Source organism: Danio rerio, chromosome 22 (genome assembly GCF_049306965.1).
Source record: "Danio rerio strain Tuebingen ecotype United States chromosome 22, GRCz12tu, whole genome shotgun sequence".
Taxonomy (NCBI): Eukaryota; Metazoa; Chordata; class Actinopteri; order Cypriniformes; family Danionidae; genus Danio; species Danio rerio.
In genome coordinates this window covers 27751010-27759353 of record NC_133197.1, presented here as the reverse complement: position 1 = coordinate 27759353, position 8344 = coordinate 27751010, and positions in this window count along the sequence as shown.

Below are 8344 nucleotides of genomic sequence, written 5' to 3'. Positions count from 1 at the left end.
GTCTTACAGTGTGATGCATTAATGCATGAGTAAGGCTTGGTTCAAACCAATCAGCGCGCTCTATTGTGCAACTTCATTAACCGTGTTTACGCCACAGAGATGCCACGTTGTGTTGGCAAAACAAGCGTGAAGTGTTGCTTTTATAGTTTTTTGCCATTAAGTTTAGTTTTCATTTTCTCTCTGTGAGAGCTCATCTGGATGACGTGTGGATTAACAGTGTACGCGACGCTCGACAACAATAACTTACGTGTCTAAGGAGGAACATTGATTACCTGAGAGCTGTTCTCATCTGCAAATCCGGATTCGCTTGTAACGTTAGTCTTCTCTTCATAAAGACGCGGCTCTAGTTGCTGGTGATTGTCCTGTCTCTACAGATTTGGTAAGTGAGCGACCAGTGCTCTTTGTTTATTCAGTTTGTTCGTATCGAATTAAGTTAACTATTGCACTGAGTGCAAACATAGCACCGCATTTTGTGACCGGAATAACACACGCGGCTTTCTGACGCAACCTGCCGTGTGCATCTAAGTTTCTGGGAAATGCTGAGTTTTTTTCTCTCATTCGCCGTGCGGTATCAAACATTGCATGAAAAATACACGCTTAGAGCAGATCCTCGAATCAAATATCGCGTTTGTCGCGAGGGGCATGAATGAATTCCCTGAATGAAAGAGCCAAACTGCAGTTAAAGTCCAACATTTAATAATTTGGCAAATAATTCGACTACAGATGTCCATGTAGGTTAAACACCATCACTTTCTCATGTGTGTGTATTTTGTCTGAAACTCGCGCGTGCCCAAATAGCGACTCCCACACCATCCCACTTTAGTTCCTCCGACAATCCCCCCAAAACAGAGCTGGACACGCCCACTTTTCTGACTTTTTCCAAAGTAGAGGTGTGAAAACACCCTGCTGAAACGAGGGGGTTTCATGGCCCTTTAAGAAATCTTAAACGATGAAATATCTAAATTAAAAAATGAATTTATTCAACCGAAACAAAATCACGAATTGCAAAACTATTTAGGTGCTTTTTAAAATCAACTTGTAATGAATGTTATTTTACATTTTAATGAATTCTATGCAGTAAAGGACACTGCTAAATATTTAGCTAATATACGAATGGAAAATATTGTTCATATAATTTTAAATAGTAACAAAATATTTGCTAATATATGAATGGAAAATAGATTTTTATTCAACTGAAGAAAAATCACAAAATGTAAAAATTCAGGAGCTTTTTTAAATAAATTTTAATGAATGTTATTTTACATTTACTGCGTCGCCTGTTACTTCAAATAATTTAAAATAAAGTATGCAGCAACGTTTTAATTTTAGGTAGTTTTAAAGAACAAAAATCGCATGGAAAAATTGGTGAATTATTCACCAATTCATAAATTTACCATCCTTTGCCTCCCAGATGCCCTTGTCTAAACGTGCAACTGTTTTGCAGTTTATGTAGGAGCTCCTCACTCCTGTCGGCTTTTAAAAAAGCTTGCCGAAAACCGTTTTCAAAAGGTCTCTTAACATTAGATTTTTTGCAAAAGGAAACGCGTTTTGTGCAAATCAGACAGAGCTGAGTACCAGAGATTTCTAAAAAGCAAATGTTTCTGCTCACTCATTTTAACAACTTTCAATGTTTTTCAAAATATTTTTCTTTTTGCCATCACCACTCATGAAAGTTGTTTGAATTTTTGTGCATAAAGTTAAAAAACTTGAGTTTTTGCTCTTTATTGGTGCTATGATTCAAGTTCATTCACAGCGCTGCACGCGCATTGTTTGAAACGTCACGTTTTATAATTTACTAAACTTTTATTCATTTTGCTGTAAAAGATACAATTGTAATTGTATTTTCAATAGGAAACTGATTTTTAGTGACAATTATATTCTTTAAACTGTAAAATATTATTGAAGAAAGAATAAGAACCATGACACCAATTTTGTCATCTGTATGCATCTTGAATAACATCAAAAATGTAAAGGAAACTCATTGTCAAGTAAATGTACCACAGAGAAACCAAAAAGCTACTTTTACCAGTGTTAAATTGAAGGAAGCTCTGGAATTACAATCAGGCACATGTTGTAGTGCAGGGGTGTCCAAACTCGGTCCTGGAGGGCTGGTGTCCTGCAGAGTTTAGCTCCAACTTCCATCAATACACCTGCCTGGAAATTTCAAGTATACCTTGAAGGAGCTTGATTAGCTGGTTCAGGTGTGTCTAATTGGGGTTGGAACTCTGCAGGACACCAGTTCTCCAGGACTGAGTTTGGGCACCCTTGTTGTAGTGGAAGCAATATCTTGTGCTTAAGGAAAACAAATTCTATGAACATTTGAATAGAATTTCAGGAGCAAAACTCAATTGTAAGGTGTTGTGTGCCAAAAGTTTGTTATGTGGTTGCTAAGATCTTCTGATTTTTTGGTTGTTGCTAGGGTCTTCAGAGTGGTTGCTAGGGTGTTAACGTTCATGTTTTATCACCCGTCTGATTACTTAAAAATGAAACAGTACACTAGTCTGCATGGTTTGTGGTGTCATTCATGTCCATAGTACAACCAGTTTGGGACAAATTGCATGCCAAAATTAATAAAAATTCCCATCGTATCAGTAATACAATACTAGCCTTCATAAACACTACTAATGAGGGGTGTAATATGCTGTATCTATTCACAGGTTTGATACAAAACAGTTTCAGACTAGCATACCTTCATGAATGAACTCACTTTGGAGACGCTCCAGAACAGATGTAGGCTTGGAGTCTTTCCATCTTTGGTCTCTTTTGAGAAAATACAGAGCCAAATCTTTTGATTAGCGCAAATCCGAGTGATTCATCATGACATATTTACGCTGCAGTTGTGGAGACAAAGTTTTAAACACAAAAAGATGCAAGGTTTAATTTCCACGGCTATCAAGATGCTTCATAAAACATCTCGCCACCTTTTAGGGAATTTTACATTGGCCTTGAGTCAACTGACGCTGCTTTACAACTCACAAATCAACTATAAAACTGGCAGAAATCTTTATTCCGAAGGCTTAATTTTGGTATTTTCAGCAAACCGGACCATTATAGGTCCGCTAAATCTCTTTAAACTCTTAAGTGACTAAGATTAACCCACAGTTCAGATCTTACACATTACAGATGGAATGTCTGATGGATGCACTTGTTTGAATGCATATGTTTTATGGTAATTTGCTGAAGATGGCCACTTTTCCATGGGCATGTATTCATCAAGAAGGATATTCTTGCAAAACTGCACTGTGTTTCTCTGGGAAAGAGGCTCAGACACTCTGGGGAGAGATGGATGTGGGGAGGCACGAGGAGGCCCAAAAATAGGCTGACATAGGAAAAATGTGCCCTCTGATGAACAGTTTTCACAGGAGACAGAGGACCGCAAACTGTCAGAACATCTCCAGAACATTACTGCTAAGTTGAGACATTTGTTTTCTGAGGATAACTGCAAATCTAAGATTAACACGGATCTAACACTAAACTTAAAGGTGACCAGCATGGTCTATTAAAGGCATAGTTCTCCTGAAAATGTAAAATTTTCCACCATTTACTCATTCTCCACTTTTTCTTTATTCTGTTGAACAGAAAGGAAGGTATACTGAAGAATGTTGGGAAACCATTGTATTCCACAACATGTTTTGTACCAACTATGGATGTTGATGTTCAGGTTTAGTGAAAGTAGTCTTAAAAATAAGAAGTATCTATTGAGCAACAGTTCTGTGGCTGAAATTGTCTTAATGCCAGAGGAGAATGGCCAGACTGCAAGGTTCAGAAAACACTTGAGAACCTTGAAGACCACATTGGTGTCGCTGAGGCTACAATTCACAAGGACAATCAATAAAATTGGTTCAATTAGGCAAGTAGGGTCAGTTGATTGGTCGGTCAGTCAGTCAGTCAGTCAAACAGTCAGTCAACAGCGGCCCCTGGTGTGTTTATGTGAGAAAAGCATGTGTGAATGGCACTCGCAAGAGAATTTTGTGATCTGAACAAGCGTAAACAGCGACCTCTCGTGGATTTGCAAAAACTGCAAAAATATGGTACCTCCTTGGATGTATTCCGCGGGCTTCAGAAATGTATATAAGGGTACGTTTTCAGGATGAGCCTGATTGACTTGATCAAAGGACTACACATCTTGCCTTGAATCAGCAGTTCTTGTTGCTTGTTGATTTGTTTTTAAGCATAATTTTGGCAACTGAGCTGACAAATATGTCTTTATGCCAAACCATGGTTGTTTCTCAATTCCAAGAATGCAGAGAACAGACTTGGGTTCTTGTGAAGACCGGTCTTACCACCTCACCTTGGAAGAACTAAATCGGGAGACCATGAGAACAGAGAATGTGTCCTGTGAGAACAGCAAATACAGCGATTTATTTCTTTTCACAATATATACTATGCATAAAGACCTTACAGATATATGTTGCACAATACAAATAAAACAGATTTTAATACAAATTTCATCAAATAAACACTTAATGTGGGTATACCTTTATTAAGATTTTCATCGTGTTTACTTTCGTGTTTACTTTCACCGTTTCATTTAGGGAAACTCCCAACGTAATTAAGTTATTTCTCTGAACTTTAATAATAAATCTATATAAAATGCTGCGCTTCCCACCTCCAATCGAAATGATTTCTGGGACTTCTCGAGCGAGTTCGATGCTCAAGCTTGCATCGTTGCATACTCGATATCAAAAACACATAGGGGAATATTCACACATCCTCCATTTTTGTGGTCTTGAGTATTGGAACTGAACTTTAGCAGCTGATGATGACGTAACACGAGGAAGCAAGATCACTGAAGAATGCATATTGAGAAACAGCCCATGTGTCCATCTTGTGATGGCTACTTCCAGCAGGATAACACACCATTGCAGAAAGCTCAAACCATCTCAAACTGGTTTCTTAAACAGTATGTTCACTATACTCAAATATACTCTATCATCACTAGATTTGAATTTAATAGAGCACATTTAGCATATGCTGGAACACATCATGAATGTGCCGCCAATAAATCTCAGTTACAATAAATGTCAATATGAACAAGTTTTCAGCACCTTGTTAAATTAGTGCCACATTCAATTATGGCAGTTCTGAAGGCTGCTCTATCAGGGAATATCAGAAAATATGGCCAGTGAGTGTTTTGACCTTATTAATCTTATCCGAATAGGTGCAGTCATTGAAACATCAATTGGCTTCAGACTTCCAGTCTCATTCACTTAGATTGATGTTTAGACATAAAAAAAAACAGCTTGATGATGATGCTGTTTTTTTTATATATATATATAATCACTATGTGTTGTTATAAACACACTTGTTTGTAGAGCAAGAAGTTTGCCAGTTGTCTGCCATTTGTTATTCCATTTAGTTTTTACAATAGGCCATTGATTTAGAAGTTCTAAAACAATTACACAAAAGTGTGAACTTCGCATTGCGTAATAAGGTCAATACATTTGTCAACATTTGAGGCAGATCAAAACCTCAAAACTTATCCTAAACTCAATGAAATCTTGACTACTCTGCTGCCAATGCTACACTCACATATTGCAAGGACAAGATATGCGAAGCAGGTTTTGCTATCGAGAGCGTCCTTTAACTAGACAAGTTCAAAACTAGCAGGTCCAAGTTGGCCACTTCAGCAGGAGTTCCTCAAACTGCTATTTTGCACAGATGCTTCTCTTTTTACCCTCAACTATTAGGTGGGCTTTCCTGAGGGAGTCAGAAGGCAAGTTTCATCCACGCTGCCAACTCAAACACTGAAACTGCATACAGTGTAGTTTACGCTACAGTGCTCACCGTCATCAGAGCGTGGAGGAGCGGAGAAAGGAATAGAGCCGAACTTTGTCTCAAGAGAGAGGATTTAGCGTGAGCTCAAATCAACGATATGGTTTCTGCCAGCTATAGACTGAAGAAAAGGTCCATCCGTCCACTCTGGAGAGCCAGGAGCTCTCAGGTCTCCACTGTCAACATTTAATCCCCTTGTACGAGTTTGTCAGAACCCGCTGTTTTAACTGGCATCACTCAGAGACGGACCAAAAACACTGTTCTGACACGTATGTCGACTGGGACATAAAACATAAGAAATGCAGCATGATTAAAGTCTCATATGTGTGATTTACTGTAAATGAGAGTGGGATCATGTGCTGATTGTCAGTTGGTGAATGTTTAGTTTTCCAATGTGTCGTGTACAGGAAGAGCCGCATGTGCTCAAGGAAGCAATAATGTATTTATAGTGATGGTCATGGTTGCGAGTGATAATTACAATGTCCTTTGAGAGCTTTAGCTGGAAAATATCATTTGAGGAAACTATTTATAAAAACTAAATATTCATGGCTGCTTTATATTCTGGTCTTTATATTCTGATCAGTATATCAATTTATCATGCAATATATGTTTTCAAGTTATGATGCCAATGTCTTATTATTAAATTGTTAAAATTATTATAATTATTGTAAATATTTTTAAAGAATAAAATAGTCTGTGTTCTGGGGCAACACTGTGGCTCAATGGCAACTGTCACCTCACAGCTGTTTGGAGTATGCATGGTCTCCCTGTGTTGGCGTAGGTTTCCTTCAGTTGCTCCGGTTTCCCCCACAGCCTAAAAACATGCTCTATAATTGAATTGGATTAACTAAATTGCGGCTGGGTTGCTGCTGGAAGGGCATCCAGTGTGTAAAGGCCAGTGCACACCGGGACGCTTTTTGCTCGCATTTTCAGTTGATGTTTAACGCCTCGTGACTAAATAAAAGTCGTCAATGTGATCGTGTACACCAACGCGCAAAACGACAGGCACAAAAGCATCATTTTAAAAAAAAATACGCCTCATGCTCGTTTTTTTATTTTTGACGCGCCGTGTCAAAACTTTTTTCACCAATCAGGTTGGCACTTTTGTTAACGTGCACGGAGCTGCTGTAGTTACAGTAAACAGCACTTTGCAGGCGCTCAATGCAAAACTGTCAATGCGACGCATATTGAAGGAGATGCTCAGAGGCGATATGAACATAGAGCTGCTTATTGCTCTGGTGAACACTAATCATTTCTTCATCGCTAGAGCTGGAGCTGCTGGTTGTACCATCCATGCTTGTTTAAGTCACCAGTAACTTTAACAAGAGTGTGAACTTCCTCTCTTCCTCTTCTGTGTTATAATCGGGGTGTCAGAAGCTTAAAGTTGTGTAGCGCCATCTAATGTCAAGGAGTGATTTAGCATAAACTTCTGCTCGATGCCAGTGAAAATCGTTTGGGGTTTGAATCTGGAAAAACGTCTCGTAAAACACTGATGATAAACGCAAACGAAAAGCATCCCGGTGAAACATTCGGTTTCGGTGACCCCTGATACTGTAAATATTCAGGACTCGCAGGTTCTCTGCTTGGCCCCTAATGAATGAATAAATGAGTCTGCGTTTTTTGAAAAAAATTATCTATTGTAAATGTAATCTGTTATTTTGTTATTTTGGCATTACATATAATAAATGTCATAAATAATATTATATACATATATATATATATATATATATATATATATATATATATTAGGGATGTAACGGTATCAGAATTTCACGGTACGTTAATACCTCGGTATGAATGGCACGGTACGGTATTTATTTATTGAATCATTTACAGGAAAAACAAAACTAATGAAAATACCCCCAAAAAAGTGCCAAAAGTGTCAATGACATACAAATTAGCCACCTATCTGTAAGCTTTGAAACAGGAACTTCAATTTTTCAATTGTAATAACAAAAAAATATTAAACCATGTAAAAAAAATAAAGTTTCAATTTAGTATTGTTGAAAACTCATCACATTCAACATTTAATAACTCACTCACTCACTTAGATAGAGATGGGTTTTAAGGAAAATTATCATATAACTATAATCTGGTAAAAGCTGGTATCTCTGGGCATTTACAATGTCCCCTGCAACAGAAAAAAAAAAAAAACTCTCATTTGGGACTAATGTTTCTGGGACAGAGATATGACTTGGCCCAGGATGACAGCAGTGGGTAACGTTGTGCATTGTCTTTCCACCACTTGAGAGGACAAGCCATAAGTGAGATAGAGGTCTCTTTGCGGTACAAGTCAATGTCTGCATCAATCTGAACAGTGTGCTTTGTTTCTGCAGTCCCCATGACTGTTTTTAGTCGTATTCCCCAACTTGCAGGCACGTGCACACATAGGGCTCAACCTGTGCAGTGCACATGCCCTTTTTAGTCTTGGATAGAAAGTGCCCTTCCAAAATGATCAAAAGTGCCTCTGCAATGCGACACACCCTCCGTCCCGCCCTTCAGTAGGAGCGCGACAACACCACTCTTGAGTATTCGCGCTCAACCCCCACCCCCCCGCTTTACAGTACGT